At 36.4% G+C, this 19,832-nt stretch overlaps 1 protein-coding gene across 38 annotated transcripts in view; it reads left to right on the top strand.

Moving 5' to 3' along the window:
* Nucleotides 1-19,832, top strand: part of TENM3 (teneurin transmembrane protein 3) — a 1,278,808-nt gene that overhangs the window by 879,228 nt on the left and 379,748 nt on the right. Inside the window, exon 1 of one of the 38 annotated variants that reach the window (XM_083630972.1) lies at nucleotides 8,018-8,032. The exons of the other annotated variants lie outside the window; for them this stretch is intronic. The gene's annotated coding sequence lies outside the window, so the exon portion shown is untranslated. Of the gene's footprint in view, nucleotides 1-8,017; nucleotides 8,033-19,832 lie in introns of those variants that run through there. 38 annotated transcript variants of the gene reach the window in all.

Genomic DNA, 19,832 nt, shown 5'->3' with positions numbered 1-19,832 from the left:
AGACAGTAGCAGAATCCACTGGGTGGTCTCTGGAAGTTGGACGTTCAGACTTTACTCTTTTGTTACTGTGTAGTAAGAGAAAAACTGTATTTTCATCTTTCTTTAAACTGTCAAAAAAGCAAGCACGAAAGAGAAGTCTATACTCTAGAAGATCAGATTGCAGTATATGTTTAGTCTGAACAAAATCACAAATTGCTTATAGAATGTTAATTGTAAGTATTTTTCTCCCATGCGTTCACTACTTGTTATCTGAAGTTTTATAATCTCAAAATAACTTTAATGGTAAATCAGAATATATTTCTGTAATATGTGCCTGTTATGTTTCTGTATGCGGAATCTCAGTGCTATGATTGTATTGTGATTTTCAGTTTTAAATGCCTTAAAACATGTCTTTGAGAGATCCAGTTTTTCACATATTTGATTTCCAGATTTAGGACTGCAGGCTGGTTCCTGCTTAACATGGGAGTAAACTGTAGGTGATTAAGAAGCACTTAATTCCAAGTAAGACTGCAAAAGAATGCTTGCGCTCCAATTAAAAATGCTCATTTTCTGGGTATGAACCCTAGTATGCATCAATAACTATAATGCATTGATACCTATAGTGATGCAATCATACAGATATGCATACTGAAGGTGTTCAAAATTAACAGTTTTAAACCCCCTTAAAAATGCACATATATGCTTAAGAGTTAGCATATCCTGGCAAGGGTGGGGGCATCTAGGCCACTATAAGAACTCTTGACCATATACACACAGTCTATATCAGAATCTAGGAAATCTTTTTTACTGTATTATGATGTTCTGCTTTCTCTATGGTCAACAACTGCTTACTCACTTTGTTTCCCAGATCCTCTGCTCCAATAAACTGAAGTGACTGGATTTAAGCCATTGTTGTCCCATTGCAGTCTATAGTATGATAGTTGGCATAAATTAAAGTTATTGCACTTCTAATGTGGTAGATTGAGAGTAGCTTCAATAAATTAGAAGATAGAAGGCTTAAATGTGCTATGTATAATTTCTGTTGACCTAAGAAGTAAGGAGGAAGCGTTTTCCTGCATGTGAAGAAATAGAGGGAAGCTATGGTTCTGATTCTCAAGCCAGGTATTTAGAAAGAGTCAATTCCTGCTCAGTAGGACTACTTAGGAGTAAGTGGTTGGCTGCGGTAAGTAGAAATAGTATAGGAAAAAGTACAGGAGAAATTGTATCCTGGAAAAACTATTTTATAGGACAGGGAGGAGACTGCAATCATACTCATGATACAGTATCAAGCTCGTATTAGTAACATTCCTTTATGCAAAATACAGCTACTTGTCGTTCAAATGTCAGTAAAATAAAACATCTTGAAATGAATGAAGCTCAAGTATCCAATTGTGAAATTGAAATACAACACTATTGATTGAAACCAGTGAAAAATGCTTATTGTCCACTCTATATTTAGCAGCCATCACCACCCCATGCCTGGAAGAATTGTCATATTGAATCTTAGCCATTTTCTAATATTTTCTTAAGAATGCAATAGGTTAAAAAAAATAGTATGCTTTAAAAAAGCTTAGGCTTAAGACCTCCATAGAACCTTGCCCAAGATTCCAGTACTGTCAATATAACACTGCTGTTGGTTTCACTGATATTCAGATTAAATCCTACTGTCAATGCAAGTCCACAGTTCCCGGAGAACCACCAGGCCTTATATACGGTGGTGTATTGGAATGAGTAGTCCTCAAAAAAGCCAAAATGGCTTTAATTTAGGGTCATAAAATCAGGATTACCTGAATAAATGACTAAAAATGCTATCTTTAAATCTATCTTGACCCTATCAAGTAGTCCCATTGACCTCAACAGAATTAAGGCAGAACAGATAATTTTCAGATTGGGACAGAAAATTACAAGGTTTTTGTAATTTAGCAGAGTTCATACACATTTTAATTTTCATAATTCTTAAACACATCTATGACATTTTACTTTTTTAATACAGCAGTAGAGCAATTTTATGCATGGGCATGGCTACAATTTTCAAGGTAAATGAATAGCTTTCTGGGTTTGGTTTGGTTTGGTTCTCTAACCTGTTTGTGAGGTTTGTCGTGTTAACAGGTATATTGAGGATCTTAACATTTGGTGTGCAGAACAGAAACCTTCTGTTACTTGATTGTGAGGAATCTGTTTGCTTTAAGAGAACTCTACTATGTCAAGTGTGTTTGATATACAGCACTGAAAGAGACCTTTTCCTCAGTAACTTTGAAGTTGGAGGTTTCAGTTATGTTTTCCATTCATACTGTCTGCTTGAGAGTGGCAAGTTTGAAAGGATTTTAGTTTTTTTATTGAGTCATGGTGTTAACAGGCAATGACCTAAAGGCTGGCAAAAATTGAAAAATATTTAAATTTAAGTATAATCTTAATATTGGCAGTTACCAGTTTTTAAGAAGCCAGATTTTGAAAGTTACAGATGCTGTAGAGGATATCACCGCAGAGACATACTCTCCCCTTTTTGGTTCTGAAACTAATGACTTGCTTTTGTCTTATAAAACCTGATTTATTTTATGTTTTCTTCATAGCAGGCATTATCATAAATGTTTTCTTATAATTGAGATTAATGTGGCTGAGCAAAAGGAGTGGTTTGGAGGGCTGTATTCATTTTGAGTGTTGTTCTAATCAGTTTTGGATACAGCATTTCACAATATATCAGTCTGCATCCAAACCTGCCTTATTATGTAGTATTAACTTGTTGGTGATTGATAGTAAGACTGCTCCATCTTGAGAAGTCATTTGTTTCTAAACAAGTGTTAGGGATTCTAAGATTTTCAGACCACTGGGTCATGCAACTTTGACCTTATTGTGGCCTGAATGAAGCTTGAGAGAAAAACTGAAGAGGAAACAAGTTTCTTTTGGGGGGGGGACAATACAGGTGTTTAATTCACTAATTAGAGACAGATTTGTACACTTCATCAAACCAAAGCATGACAGATATAAGAAACAATTTGTGATTATTCTATTTTTTTTCTCTGCACTTCCATTTATTTTCAAAAATATTTTGAAATATGACATTTTAAAAGACTCTTACATCAGTTTGTCACCTGACTATCTTATCTGTTGCATGCTAATAGTAATTACTCTGGGGGTGAAAGGTAATACACAGGGAAGTTGTTGTTTATCTTTTTCTACTGCTTTTAAAAACTGTTTAGTGGCTTCTCTAATTCCTGCTGTGAAATTTGCATATTTTCTTCTCTGTCTATATTCCTATCAGCTCTGTCAGCATTTAGTTCCAGACAAAAAGTAAATATTCACATTTTACAGTGGGATTGATACACATATACAGTTCACTAAAATTATTCTCTGGCAGAAAAGACTGAAATCTACAAGCATTTTAAAATAAAGCAGAGAAGTAAAATATGATCCCAAGTAAAACAAACAGGGCACTTTTAACACACGTCAACTTAGGTCATTTCAGTAATATGAGATCTTGTTTATGTGGCATTACTTATATTTTATATTAAATATGTTGTTGCATGATTTATAGTTTGAAGAATGCGATTTTCAGTCTATATCCCGTTCTTAAGTAATGGGGGGAAAATAAATTTCAGGAGTGCAGTTCCGTTCAATTAAAAAACCACAAAAATGTCCCAATTGTGAAATGTCCCCTAAACTACTTTGTTTAATATTTGACACCTTTGTGAAGTAGAGGTGGTATGTTTCATAAATCTGTGGCACTGCTTTGTCTTCGCAGATTCTGTTTATATTATATATTAGAGTGGAGTAGCTGCACTTTACTCCCTTACGAGTTCTTAGAATGTGCATGGAAACAGTATTGTTTGCAGAGGGACTCTAAATATCAGGATGATATATATTTTCTATATGCAAAACATTAAAGTTAGTAGAAAACCTTCTTCACATAAAAAGAGAGTCTTAAATTTATTCATGTAGGAAATGCCATAGCAAAGAAGAAAAACCCTGCTTCTTACTTACTTTATTGGTGCCAAACTATGGTTAGGTATAAGGGATATTTATAATATGTATTTGATAGCATAAACAAAGGACAGGTTGATGGTTTTACTCTGAATATCACAAGTTTCATTAGTGTGATATTGGTAATCAGTGCTAATATATTATTAGTGTATTAAAGTTAGAATGCATGTTAATTTCAGAGTCGAGGAGTAAATAACGAACACATTAAAATTAAGATTATTGGAAGAGCTTGGTCCAAGTATGTTGCTTATTCGACCTTATCCAGCCTCACTGATATATGATGATCACATGGATGCAAATAACATCTGAGTTTCCTGAGTCATCCCATGTGTAAAAAAAATATTTTTTTACAATTATAGTAATGCATTGCAGTAAACTGGTGTTCAAGTGTGGAAAAGCAAACATAGTGAACAAGTGTTTGCCTTTGAGGGGGGGAGGAGTATTTCCCTCTAAGATGAACCATATGAAAAAACAGGCTTTGGTTCAAAATACTGTTTTGTAAAGCAGCAGAATATTATTTCCCTGTCATTGTATATGTATGCACAACTCAGAATCTGTATAATAAACACTTTTCATCCTTTCATTTAATCAGAGGGGCACTTGTCTGCAGGATGCAAACATGCATTCTGTTTTTGTTTTTGTTTTGATATTCTTTCCACTCAAATTTTGTGGGGTTATATGATCTTATGGATAATATGAGTGTAAATTGTGTTCACACGAACTGAGAATGCATGTCTGCACAAGCTATTGTGGTGATGCAATTCGCCATAGAAAGAAATGAGACTACAACTACCACAATAATTTGAAGATAGGACTTTACATTTCTTATGAGAATAAAAGCTTTATAAAACACCCACAACACTGTGATATTTATTCTTTTTTCTATTACTATATTTAAAATATTAATGAACAATGTAGTCTACAAGGAAGAGAATAAACTATAGTGTAGTATTTATGTTCGCTTGAAGTTACTGCATTGGTTTGTCAGAGGAAAATGTGTTGTAATGTAACATTACATTATCAGTGTTATATATTAATGTCTACTCAGAGGTCATATTATGTTAATTTGGTATTTACTCCTAGGTAAGTCTGTATAGGATATGCAGCTTAAGTGAAGAAACAGCTGTCTGTAAACTAGTCAGTTTCTTTGCATTTTAAAGCATTATAGGAAAATGGCTAAATAGCATTAATTATAGAAATGGAAACATGGAACAATGTACTTAAGGTGGAAATTTTAAGCTTACTTTCCCAAAATCAAACCGATTGGATTTAATGGGTTTTACTTCTGAGTAAATATACTTTGGGGTCTTGCAAAAAAAAAAGTTCTATCAGAATTAATAGCACTCTCATGTAATGGCTGCAATAAAATGTTTAAGTCACACTGGTTTTTTAATGGGACTCCAGTATGCTTAGCTGGGTGTAGAATTGCAGCCATATAGGTACTGGCTGTGGGTTGTAAGTTACAGTTGGGCTGTAACAAATAACTGTATTGCTTGCTATGAGCAGCCTGAGTTTTAAAATAGGAAGGAAACAACCATTGTGTCTAATTTTGAATTTATTTTTTTTCTGATACAGTGGTACCTCAGGTTACATATGCTTCAGGTTACAGACTCCGCTAACCCAGAAATAGTGCTTCAGGTTAAGAACTTTGCTTCAGGATGAGAACAGAAATCATGCTCCGGTGGCGCGGTAGCAGCGGGAGGCCCCATTAGCTAAAGTGGTGCTTCAGGTTAAGAACAGTTTCAGGTTAAGAACGGACCTCTGGAACGAATTAAGTACTTAGCCTGAGGTACCACTGTACCTTGAAAAAACTGTGGCATATAAAGAATTAAAAGTGCAATATTTGTTATAACCATTGCAAAGAAAAGTTACTAAAGATTTAATTCTCTTGTGAGTGTACATGTGCTGATCATTATTTTGGGCCTTTCTGGGTAACATACTGGTTAATTGAGTAAGCTGTGAGTCAGGAAGTGCTTGATTCAGTTTAACCACACTTGCACTGAGTGATCTTAGCCAACCCACTATCTTTCAGCCTCAACGCTTGCTTTGTAATATGGGAATAACAATGCTGACTTTTTAACAACACTGTTAATGGCAGGGCTGAGCCCACAATCACTGGTAGGACAGCTGAATCAGAATTTGGGCATCAGCAATTATTTATGTTTGTATCCCACCTTTCTCATACCATGGTACCCAGGTGGTCAGTCATCCAGACATTGACCAGACCCAGACCTGCGTCTCATGTGACTTTATGCCCTGAAAATTATCAGTCAGTTATTATTTCAATGTGTTGGTTGCTGTTTTCTACTTTGGATTCCCTGATATCTTGTATAGGTCCTGATTACTGATATCCTACATGTGAAGTGTTTTGAGCACTTAGAATATTGGGTGGAATCCAATTACTGCACTTGCACTCACAAAAGGGCTTTTGATTCAGCAGAGGCATCTGCTAATGGAAGAAGATGAGATAATTTTTGCCAATTCCCCCTTCTCCCACCGCTCCCCCCCAAATCAGCTCCAGACAGTTGAGGAATCCTCTCCAACAGGGTGGAAGTTAGTGTGGGAGGGTGAAGGAGGGATGGCAGAAATCAACTATATCCCCTTCAGTTAGTGGATGCCTCTGGTATATCAAGAGGATTTATGAACACAAATTCCCCACCCCCAGTATTATATAGAAATTACTTTGAAGTGAATTTTTGAAACCAAAGTGATGTTAAAACAGTGTTGCTATTTACGCAAATTATCAAGCAGAAGAATTTTGGTTAATGACTGATTCCTGGTCCTTAAAATATCACTTAAAAGTTTTCTTTTAGCTAATTAGAAAGAAACAAGAATGTGTAGTGCTGTATAAATACAGTTGGCTCAATTTTGCCTATAGAGTGTCAAAATTCTGGTTAATCTGAAACTGCAAAAGTAATGAAATTTTCTTCAGCAGTAATACTTTATCTCTATTTTTTATCTAATATCAATAGGCTATAACTACTGAAAACACAAGAGGAGCATGCTACTAATTTCACAAAATGTCAAATTGTTGAAGTTAGTTTAAAAATTGAACTATGTGCAATTAAAGTGTGAAGTGTATTATTAACAACTACGGTAAGACTGAAAAATTAGTGTACACCCTCCTACAATTAAAATAGTACCATTCTTTTCGCCACAAAATGTTTTGATATTGCACAGTTACTGAAATGCGGGTTGTGCTGCTAGTATTTCCCCTAACCCCCATGTGTTATTACTTGCTGTAATTTCAGAATGGGAATCCAATAGGATTCATCTGGTTTTTCTTAACTCTTTTTCAGTAGTTATTGAGGCTAAGAGGTCGCTGTAATTTGACGTAGTATTAGATATGGTGTATTGTATTTACTTTGAGATGGTCAATTTCATTGCAATTTATATCTGTCTCAATATTAAGCAACTATTCTGATTCATTACAATGCATCAATAAAACTCACCTCATTTCTAAACTACATAGTCAATTATAATTTTGTACTATTAAGTTTCATAAATTCATAATTTCTTCAGCTGATTGTCCACATTTTGTCCTGTACTAGGAGCACTTTTAAAAGTAGATTTAGTTTAATTTTTGCATTGAGATTTACCAGTGAATATAAATTTCTTAACATCAGGATAAAGTCTGGTACTTAATTTACACCACTGGAGTGGAAAGCTATTAATTTCTGCTTAGAGCTCTATATCACTTATTCAGGTTTAGTGGCATCCTCTGTGGTTTAACTGGGAAAAAAGCTTAGCATTGTTCTCTCAGAACGTTCTGTAATAGGGGTAGAGCAGCAACTGGACATGAATGAGTGCGCATGTAATTCTCTAGTTTTGGGTGGGGTGGGGGGTGGAGGAGGAGGAGAAGGAACAGTTTTGAAGCTTTATTGTGCAATGACCAGCCAACCACGTTGCACGCAACCTGCTGTTGTATCCTGGTTTATAAGGCAAGTAAGTATCCCCACTAGTTTAGAAAAGCGGGACTGTCATAAAAGATGGTACACCCAGGTTGAATACTTCATATTATGGAATGCTGAAAAGCAATGCTGAAATGTGACAAGACAGACTGATAAGACTTCAGGTGAGGCTTTTTAATTTTCTTTCATCCACTGCCGGTTGGCAAATCGAGATTTGGGGCAGTGGAAGCCTTTAAGCAGTGCAGTCTTTCTCCAGTTCATATTGAGCTTGAATTAACACGTATTGATCAGCTAATGGGAGACAAGATCACAGGGGTTAGATCTGTATTTTTACAATATTTTGTAAATTTGAATTCTCTTAAGCCTCTATTCAGTTGCATAACTGCACGACACAATTGGATTTCCTCATATGCAGTTAATGAGAAGATGCCATAGTACTACTATAGTTTCAAGAATGGCATGAGGTTCCTTTTATTTTTAAAAGTTTAATGTTTTCAGGGTGTTTAGTATATTATAATTCTGATGTTCAGTGGCAGCCAAGGACATGAAATACTCTCTTTTGTGGGGGCGGAGACCTTCTTTCCTCCATACGACTGGGCCTTTTTAAAAAAAAAACACCTCAGTTTAATCATGTCTCTTATATAATATAGCATTTTTAAACTTGAGTACTCCTACCAATGTAGATGATAGATTCAAGCTTCTTTTACAAATTAAAAATATTTAATCAGATGTTTAGCTTTCAAAAAAATAATTGCTACAGCAAATCAAAACTAGTTCTTTCATAAGTTCTTTTGGTAGAAAAATGTATTGTGGCTGCAATCCTATATATACACCCGGGAGTTAATTCCACTGAATGCAGTAATGTTTAGATATCTATAGGATTGCATTGCAGATCAAATACTTGTGTTTAGCATTAAAATACTTTTAATGTGTATAGTTCATGGTGAAAATGATTATAATTAAAATTAAATAAAAGTTAGATATTGCCCTCCATGGGATGGAGATTCTCCAAGTGTTTTCCAGATATTGTCAGAAGAATGTTAGCCACACAGTAAACAAAAAAAGAGCATTATCTTGCAACATATACATTTAAAACAGTAATGTAAATCTATAAAGCACATTTTTCTTCAAATAGAATATAAAAACTTCAGTTAATTTATTTACTAACACTATAGCCTTGTGCCCAATCCTATTAAGATAAGTGGGACACATCCGATAAATATGTATAGGATTGGGCTGTGGTGAATTTAAAATGAATTTCAGCTTATGTGTCAAGATTTTTGGATCTGTGAAGATTAAATAGTATTTGCAGAAGCAAAACAAAAATAAATAAATAAAAGAGCTGCAGAAAGTAAATATCCCACATAAATTGTTTTTTAAATTAGAGAATGAGGATGCTTTTACTCATTTATAATTTTGCTTCAAATTGGTATTTTTATATTGTAAGAATCAAGTCATTTGATAATTATTTTAATAGTTTTATACATATTGCAAGAGTGAATTACCTAATTTAACTATGGAAAATATAAATGGTGCTGAAATGCCCTTAAAATGTAACAAGTTAGCTACCTTGGTCCACGCCTCTACAGTATGCTTATGTATTGCTATCTGGAAAAGTAATGGCTCACTTGGAAATCTTTGGTTGTAGCTAAAAACATTTAAATAGTGTACGTAGCCTATTTTAAAAGGTTTAGAGGACAACAAATGTTCTACAGGATTTCACGTGTATGAGTGCTTGTGTGGTTTATTCCTATTTTAATTCAAAGGAAACTTGAGGAACTGACATGATGATTATAGGGCAATCCTGTGCCATACTATCCACTTATTATTTCTCAGCCTTTGCAGTACAGTGATGTTGTACTTTGGAATGAATTCTGATTTGAGCCAAAGGTAAATGTGGTCTTGCTGCTACTTCTGTGGTGATTTGTAAGCTGTTAAGGCTAGGCAAGAGTGACAGATATGGCGACTTTATAGTGTTGTTGTTTTTTTTGTATTATTTGTAATGGACAAGGATAGGATTGCACAGTTAAAAAATATTTGCTATTTATATTGTTGGACTGCGGTTTAAAAAATATTCCAACATTTACTTGTAAACTGCTTCTGCTGTTCTTCAGGAACACAATCAGAGTCTTTCACACAAGTAGACGTATTCTATTTTGTCTTAAAATTTTACGATATGGAAGTGACACGTGGTTTGCCAGTCATATATTCTTCTAGAGGATCAAGATCAAATCCGCAGTTGAAGCTGATGTTGACCAACTTCAATGTCTTTGCCTAACCTACTGCACAGGGTTGTTGTGAGGATAAAATGATGAGAGGGAGCAGTGTATGCCAACAGGAAAGATGAGATATAACAGTAATAGCGAAATAATAGCAATAGCTTAGCAGGTGGCCACTGTGCCCCAGATTCTGAGTTTTTGAATGTCTTTCCCAGCTAAAATTGTATGAGCAATATTTATTATTTCTGTTTGATAGTAGAAACATCTGCTATTTTATAGTTAGTAAATAAATTAGGTTTGGTCTTTGACGTAAGGCAGCCTTAGGATGTATAAAATCAGTAATAGCTTACAAAGGGTGGTGATTGCAGTTATCTTCAGTCAACATTTTCATTTGTGTGTTGCCTGATTTAAAATCTACCTCTGGCCTTTTCATCACATGGCCACCATGTGGATATTTTTTGAAATGGCCTTTATGTGGCACACATTTGATAATGCAACCCATTTCTTGTGATACAATTTGTTCTTTTTAACATGGCTTGTCTCCATGCTCCTAACAAACATTTCTGTCAGTGATTTGTGACTGTAGACTGTAGTCAGAAAAGTCACAGAATATGGCCACCACACTGCAGAGGCTGGTCTATTTGATAGCTATATTATGAGAAGCAGTTCTCAGTTTTCTTAGCCTTTGTTTTAAAAAACTTCAACAGATCAGTAGTATTCACTAGAAACTGCCTTGAAACTCTGAAACAAATTAGTGCTTTTCTGACGCAACAAAGATTCTTTCAGTGTTCTATTCTTATCTGCTGTATGTAAATATTTACACATTTCCATAAATTGAAAAAGGTACACATTGTTTTTTTAGCAGATTTGTAATTGCATAATAATGTGTGGTAATGGTAGCCATTGCTTACATGTTAATGTAATATTAGAAAAGCAATAGCTTGTTTTTAATAGAGATAAAAGTAGAAAACAGGAACGCAAGCTTTGTATTTTTGTTTTTGTTCTTTATTAGTTATTGCAAACATTTAATTCCTTGCCTTATGGTTTAAACATCTTTGAAAGTAGATTATATAATGAAAAGCATTGATGAAAATAAAATTAATAATTACTATTTTTAAAAACCAGCAGCACTCAATTCATAATGAAACAGAATGAAGATTTTTCATGTATCTCTGGTCCCATACTATTTAGGCTTTCAAATGTTAAACAATAACAAATACCAGTGCTTTGATTTGTGCTCAGAACAAGACTGGCAGCCGGTACAATTATTTCAGAACTTGTGAGATATGTTCCCTTTGATCAGTGCCAGTCAGAAACCTGGTACAACTGGTACTTAAGAGGCAGCTGCACATACAGTTCATTACAGTAAGCTAAGTAGGATCTTATCAGAGCATGAATAATCATAGCCAGTTACAGATAGGTAGCCGTGTTGGTCTGCCATAGTCAAAACAAAAAAAAAAAATTTTTTTCCTTCCAGTAGCACCTTAAAGACCAACTAAGTTAGTTCTTGGTATGAGCTTTCGTGTGCATGCACACTTCTTCAGATCTGAAGAAGTGTGCATGCACACGAAAGCTCATACCAAGAACTAACTTAGTTGGTCTTTAAGGTGCTACTGGAAGGAAAAAATTTTTTTTTGTTTTAATCATAGCCAGACCATCTCTGGGTAGGATAGTCAAAGTTAGTGAAATGTACATCATGCCATTAAAGTATTTGGGGCTCCAAATGCAAGGCTAGATAGAGCAACGCCAAGGTACAAACGTAATCCTTTAAATAAGACCACAAAAGCTATTAGTCTGCAAACAATAAATAGCTCGCTGATGACTGGCAGAAGAGGGACAAAGGATGTTGTCATTTCTACAGCAGGCTACTACATTTTTTATTCTGTGGGTGGAGAGTGACGATAGAGTGTTCTCTTCCTCATCTGCTAGTCCATTAATGGATCAGCTAACAGTTCTTGTTTAAGGCTACCAGGCTAGTGCTTAGGAGCCGAGTTTCACCTAGAAAAGGCTAATGTAAACTCTGTACCAACACTATCTCCATATGGACTAAGTTTCCGATTATTGGTCATGATCAATTTCCCTATTCTTGAGAAGCAGATAGATAGGGTAAAGCGTTAAGAAAATTATCCAGACTATCCCATCTTACTCTATTTTAGTGCAAGCATGAGCCTTAGACTTCAAATTGTGCTTGCTTTGTGTGAACTTGCAGTTTGAGCACTGCATTATTTGTAGAAGTTTCAGTCACTCTTGACTGACAGCATTAAATAGAATTTTGGCATGAGATCACACTACCTCTGCATTGTCTTATCTGTGTGTAGTTTTGTGTACATGGATGATGTCACTAGAAAGCACCTTAAAAGCCGCTGATACAGTATCAGGATTTTCTTTGTTTAGGATCCAAAGAGGTAATTTGTGTTCCTCAAAGGACTTGGCCATGACCAGTAGGATTTTCAACTTTGAAAAATGTAAGCCTCATTACCTAAAACATCTCAATCAGTTTTAACTAGTTTTTAAGTTTTGCTGTTGTTAAGATCCTGGCCTTTTAAGCATTGCTGTTTTTTTGTTTTTTGTAATGCATGTCTTTATGAGCCAAACCATTCTTGCTAATCTTAAACTTTGCTGTAAATTGCATGCCCCTAGGAAGTCTGTACAAAGGACTTTTCTTAGATGTAGGAAGCTGACATAGATGCCAGGCACAGCAAACACATTTCATATTCCGTTTAAAAGTCTTGTTGGTTAGAGAGCTCTGCCCTACTTGTTTCCTACAAAATCTGTGCCAATTGTTACATCGTAATCTGAAGTACTTGTTTTGAAACTATGCTTTGCATAAGTATGTTACAAATGTTCGGCATTGTTAATGAATTATTGCTGTCTTGGGCTTTCTATAAATACCATGGATGGACCTGTGTAAATTACAGGTATGAGCTTCTAGATGAGCCTTTTTTCAATGTTTATGCCTAGGCATTCCATTAAGCTGCTATTTTGCCCATGAACAATATCATATTCTGAATCAGAAGTTGCTGTTAGTACAAAGATGGATTGTGGCAGTTTGGGCCAGTCCCAGTTATATTACTGATAAATCATAAATTCAAGTCAGAAACCATGGGCTGTTAATTGTAAGGGCTTTGAAAGCTTAACTGTGAATGCTTGCTTATTCTAACATGTATAACAGAGATCTTTTGGGAAGCCTTATTCTGGCATATAAAAAAGATACAATGCTGTTTTCTCTAAGCAACCAGGACACTGTGATAAAGTTGTCTAATACAATGGTTCTTAAGGTAGACACAAGTCTGCAAGGTTCATGTTAGACTAACAAGCTTGTTTTAAGTGAGATGACACACAAAAATGACCTAAGCCAAGTAGCGATGTCACAGTTTGAGTTGCATAGCTGCCCTCGCGTTGGCACAGAGGTCATCTTGCTTGCTGTTTTCTTTATACATCAGGCTGATGTAGCATGCTATTGGCATTTGATAAAAAGTTGTCATTTCCATCTTCCATTGTACGTGGTACATTTCTATTAGATTTTTTTAAAAAACCGGCATCTGAAAAGAAAACCCTGATAGTTGATAATGGAAAATAACTATAAGCAATTCATCCAATTGCACATGCATAAACTCATAATCAAGCAACTGATTGCAAAAACTATTGATCCAAAATGTGTATTCTATGAGTTTTTAATCTATCAGATCTTCTGCTTCAAATACATGAACTTTCTCTGTTGCTACTACTATATTTTCCATCACCATACACTTGTATTCAACAATTTTTATTTTATTTTAAATGAATTCTAATGTTGAGAGGTAAATGATGGATCTTTAAAAATAATAGAAATTTTAAGTAAGTTCAGCTGGGTTCATGGTTTTGTGGCAACACACAGAAATGTTCCAAAGTTTGTGCATTAGGTACTTTAGTTGCAATGGAAAAAGATGAGAGAACTGACTGAACACAGTTGACACTGGTGTATATTTTTGGGTCAAATCCAAATCCAACTGAAAAAGTACTAACATTGACCATTATGTATTAATTATTCTATTCCTCTCATTGTTACTAATTTAATGAAATTGCTCCGGTATAAGTGGTTGCATTACATAAATGTTAATTAACATTTAACACAGCAAAAGGTTAAAAAGCGTTTTCATCCAGTCTTGTTCATAAGCCCCGAGAAAGGTACTTGCTTGTACTTTCCCCCCTTGTTCTAATCTGCTATTTATTTGTAAAAGGGGCATCTCTTAAATTCAGGCTACTAAATTTTACTAAATTTTTTTAAGTAAAAAAAGATTAGCAGAGTAGAAACAGCTGCCTCAGTGCTTGCCGCCGCACACATACACTTTTTCCTGCTGTGCAGGTCACTCCATTAACCTTGCCCCCTCTTTACCAGGTAGTAGGAAAGGGCTTCTTTTTGTTGTTTTTTTTCCTGAAGGAAAGTGCTACCATGGTTAGTCCAGCCACACTTGTTATATTAATTTTATTTTTTGATCCTATGTGACAGGTGTGGTTAGAGGTAGGCTTGGGCACTGCTTGCATGTGAGCCAGTTGAGCTGGCAAAGCAGCAGTAGAGCACTCAGCTTTGCCAGTCTGATCAGCTTTCAGAATGGCGATGCAAAGTGTCCTGTCACATTTTGTCAACTCAGTCGGCTTTTCTGCAGTCAGTAAAACCCAGTTGGTCTGGCAAAGCAGTGCATTCACACCCTGCTTTGCCAACCCAATTGTTCTCCATTTAGTTGCCAATGGTGGCCAGGTGAGTGGTTAAATATGAGACTATAATCAATTTCCCACTTCTGCTTGGAGATCAAAGAGAGCTTTAATTTCATTTTGATAGCCATGACTAAAATTGAGAAAATAATATGACATTGCAAAAGAGAGTAGAGTTGTACCCTTAATGGTGTGTATATAAAAATGTTTTTATAGGTTCTCTTCTTTTCATGCAGCATCTAAAAAAGCTGACCACATTGCTCAACTATTAAAAGTTATGTTGGAGAATAGTCCTTACTTATCTGGTCACATTATATGAAAATAAACCTAGAGAGAAGGTGGCTTATATTGCAAAACCCTTTTAAAAGGTAAAGGTAAAGGGACCCCTGACCATTAGGTCCAGTTGTGACCGACTCTGGGGTTGCGGCGCTCATCTCGCTTTATTAGCCAAGGGGGCCGGCGTACAGCTTCCAGGTCATGTGGCCAGCATGACTAAGCTGCTTCTGGTGAACCAGAGCAGTGCACGGAAACGCCGTTTACCTTCCTGCCGGAGCGGTACCTATTTATCTACTTGCACTTTGGCATGCATTTGAACTGCTAGGTTGGCAGGAGCAACGGAAGCTCGCCCCGTCGCGGGGGTTCAAACTGCTGACATTCTGATTGGCAAGTCCTAGGCTCTGTGGTTTAACCCACAGCGCCACCCGCATCCCTTGCAAAACCCAGCGTCCATTTCTAAATATGTTGTTGTTCTCTGTATATGTGATTTTGTAATGGGAGATCAGGGTAGTGTGGTGTGCATGGTAGAACTAAGTTATGAACATAACTGTTTACAATTATCTAACAAGCTTTGTGATACTTGTTAAATGGTTTGAGAGAAGGTATCCAATGATATACACTGCCCTAAATCTAGTGTTCTTATGTGTATCATCAAATACGATCAACATAACTAGTTTTCTGAAAAGTACTGTTTTTATTTTATTTTTATTTAACTCCTCTGATCTTGTACTGTGTTCTAGTATCTAGTTCTTGGATTAGAGTCTATGGAAACTGTAGTGCTGCTTTACCATTATCTCTACAGACATAAAATAGAGTGTAGTAGATAAGGCTTTTGACATCTTGATGAGTTTATGCATTACAACTTGCTGATATTATTAGTGCATACTATAGAGCATATTTTCTAGAGCCACTTCATGTTACCTTCTAAAAGTCCTAAACGGCTTTGCCCCTTCCTTGTATGATAGCTATATACACAACTCTACAGAGAAAGCCAAATGCTGCATCTTTGACCTTTCTGTTTATCGGTAATCTAATGAGACATATCTGCTGTAGTTACAGCATTTCTTGCACTAGTTCTTGCTAACAGCACAGACCCTGTCCATTGGGGGCTAAGAATATTTAATCCTTTAACGCTGACATATACAACACATAGCCATGTCAGCTACAGCTGTTTCCAAACATCAGTAACAAAATTATAGACAGGTTTTGAAGCTTCTGTGGTGAAAATGAATACATCTGAGGATTCAACTTGCTGACAGTGTTTATGTAATTTAATCTTACCATCTGGAAGAAAGTAAACATTTTTTAGAAAATTAAAGTTAAGGAAATAAACCCCTTGTGGTTTTTAAATTTTGTTATGTTCATTAAAATGTACAATTGCAAGTTCATTGTAGCTTTTATCTTGAAGATTATTATTCAGAAACCCTTGAGACATCAACTCTTATGTTAAAAATTACTTTTTTATTCCCTAGTTGTGATTTTATTTTTTTGCACAACCTGTAAAAAAGGCAGAATGAACAAAGTTTTTTGTTGTAGTGGAATTGCGAAATAAAAATATCATTAATCTCTGGATCCAGCAAGTGTTAGAATTTAATCAAGACTTCTAATTCTTGGAATAGCCAAGCAAGCCTCATGGTAAGGTGAGCCATTAAGCAGGAATAAGGGGCTTGGTGCAAGATGGCAAATGAGTGGGGCGCCTTCCCTCAGCGGAGAAAGCCATAGTTTAGAGTAGAGAGTCTTGCAGTGATGTGATCTAGAAGGAAAGCAGCAAGCTGGAGAGAGAGTTAGAGAAATATTTGGCAGCAGTTTTGATTTCTTTTTGAATCTTAAGGCTGCAGCTGTGGGAGAAACACGACCCTGTTGGCGTGGTAATGCTGTGAACGCCTCCATCATAGACTCAGGTTGTATATATGTGTAAATAAATAATATATCATAAGGACACCACAGTCTCTACTGTGCCTCATTCCCAAAAGGAAATACAAACTCTGGGTAAGCATCTGGAACCCCTGGAATTTTTCACTACTCAGAGATTGGGGTGGTGTGCAACAATATGATTAGGTCTAAAATATTTTAAATATTGTTTATACTTAAGTTTTGAAGATTTAGGCCAGAGGGACTTAATAGAATCCAGTTGGTGTTCCTGCGCTCACAGAAGGGCTTTTTAATCTGGATATTATTTTTTCTTCCCCCTCCCCTTCCCCATGCATCCCCCATGCCTCCTTCCATTTTGTCAGGCAGGAGTCCCCCAACCCTTTGGCACTGATTTGTGCATAGCACTAGGGGCTGCAGGGGGAACAGGAATTTGCAGAAATTGTCTTCATTATTCCATTAGCAGAGGCATCTGCTGGATTGAAAGCCCTGAGTGCAATGGCACCAAGTGGATTTTTGCACATTGATAATAGGCTTAGGTTCACTTACAGTCCAATCCTAGGCATGTTTTGTCAAAAGTATGCCCCACCATGTTAAAATAGGGCAGACTACTTGCTAAGTCTATTTAGGCTACCTATATGTTGCACTGTATGTGTTGCCATTACAGTTTCTTCTTGACTCATTCGTTCTTTGAAGCAATTCCAAGTTTCCAGTTTATTTGTTTAACATTTTTTAAATTAATCTCCCGTTAATCTGAATCTTTATCTCCTCTCACTGACTGCAATGGCAAGGAATTTACTGCACCATTTCTTTGGGGCTTATCAAAGGAATGAGGAGGCTTTGGATACTGTTGTTCCTTGGCTTCCTCGCAGAACACATTTTTCTTAAGCTCTAACTTGCATGGAGAACTGACAGCACACCATGGAGGACTCTGCCCATGGACCTCCCTTTCTGCCTGCCCAGAGGTAAGTTCACAGTGACCTCTGGGATCTCAGCTGCTCTCATGAGAAGCAAAGGCTCCCTTAAAGGCTGAAAAGGGGTTCGTTTGTCATAAAAGTGAACATTCCTGCTTGATCCCACAAGTAGCATTGGAGTGAAAAACATAGAACTGCTCCTCTTAATTGCAAATGTACCAAGAAATAAAGGAGTAAGACAAAAGCGATGGTTAAAATAGGACCACATTTTATTAAATGCATCTGCAGGAGAGTGAGAAGTATAGGAAGCTAACAATAACTTCAACCTTGGGCAGCCCGTACCTTGTCCAACTTAAGAGCATGACAAAGCATAGCTCCAAACTAAAAAGTGGTCCAAAGCAGCCCATAGAGGTATGACCAAGACCTACCACACTCATGTTCTCATGACACAGGCACCAGCATGTATTTATGTTGGTGCCAGGTGTCCCTCGTTTTGCCTTCTCCCTGACCGACAGCATCAATGCTTCCACACTTAGCATAGCAGGATTGTATTCACATGTGCAAACTTTTCTGGCCAGTGAAGTAGGCATTTTCCTGTATCATCGACCACTATGGAAATGGAGCTTCCTGCCTCCACAGGAACTAATGGAGCAATTAGTTCCTTAGAAGGTTTGAAAAAGACTGTATGGGGGGAAGGTTCAGAGGGTAGGAGCTGAAGGCCTTCTCCTATAGATGAGATACAGAGGTGGGCTTGACCTCACTCCCATTCTTAGACATCTGGCAACAATAAAAAAACCACAACCCTGTACATTTGTCTGTCAGCATGCTCTGTTTTTTTCTGGGCAGTCAGGTAGGAGCTTCTCTTTGTGGCCAGCCAGAATAAAAAGAAGCTGAATCCTTTTGAGTGGCAAACCAAACACCAGCACCCCAATGCATTTCAGTGCTCATGGGGTCCCAAATAATGTTTTGGTGAAGCAGAATGCTGCTCCACCATCCTTTGCTAAAACCAGAACTTTGAATTGGGGCATCAATAACTTTATTCTTGAAATGCACAACACAGTTCTTGAGGGCTCCTGGGGTCCTTTCTCCACAGTAAAAGCCAGCAACCTGTAAATTGCCCCGAAGTGCTCCTCTAGTCATTTGTCCTTGCCACCCACACTCCCACATGGGAAGTATGATTATGTGCATGAATCAAGATGTGGTAATTTGATCTTCAGCATTTTTTCTTTTTTATAGCAGTAAAAAGATTTCAAAAAACACCCTTCTGTAATATTGTTGCTTGCTCCTCGGGGAAAATGCCCATTATTACTAAACCAGGATCCATACTGAACTGTAATTATATTTATAGTATCAAGTCCTGACACAAACATCATGACTTGAGTATGACCACACATAGATAAAAGTTCTGGATTCTTTGGAGCCCCTTACAAAATTGATTGAATCTCTGACTGAAATGTTTTCCACTTTAATGAAGGTAAGAATTGGTTAGAATGCCACTGACATTTTCATATCAATTTCATAAACGCAGAAACACTTGTCTCACTGTTGCTTCGATGCATCCCATGTACACTTCCCAGCATGATTTCAATGCTTTAGAAGAGCCATAAGTTATACAATAACTTATGTAGCAACAAAACAATTTTCTACATTCTGGAAGGTTTATATGCATAACTGTTCAAAGCCAGTTAATAAAATACAATATGAGTGAGAATATGATTACTATTAGTTACTTCAAAGATATACAGAGACCATTTCAAATTACAAAAAGGAGGCAATACAGAAATAAAATTAGATTCTCTACTGAATAATACCAATAGATTTTTATGTGTAAATAAATTTACAATGAGGGCAGTGATAAGCCCTGGACCAGCTGATTGTGAAACACACACTGCATTGGTTTAGATCTTACCATTGTGCATTTCAGTACCTTTGTAAAACTAAGTGATGCGCAAATCTTGCCAAGTCCTAACTTTATGAATCTGACCTAGACAGCT

This window comes from Podarcis filfolensis, assembly GCF_964270895.1.
Source record: "Podarcis filfolensis genome assembly, chromosome: 9".
Taxonomy (NCBI): Eukaryota; Metazoa; Chordata; class Lepidosauria; order Squamata; family Lacertidae; genus Podarcis; species Podarcis filfolensis.
The sequence above is the reverse complement of the archived record's forward strand: the minus strand, read 5'-3'. Positions and strand labels throughout refer to the sequence as shown.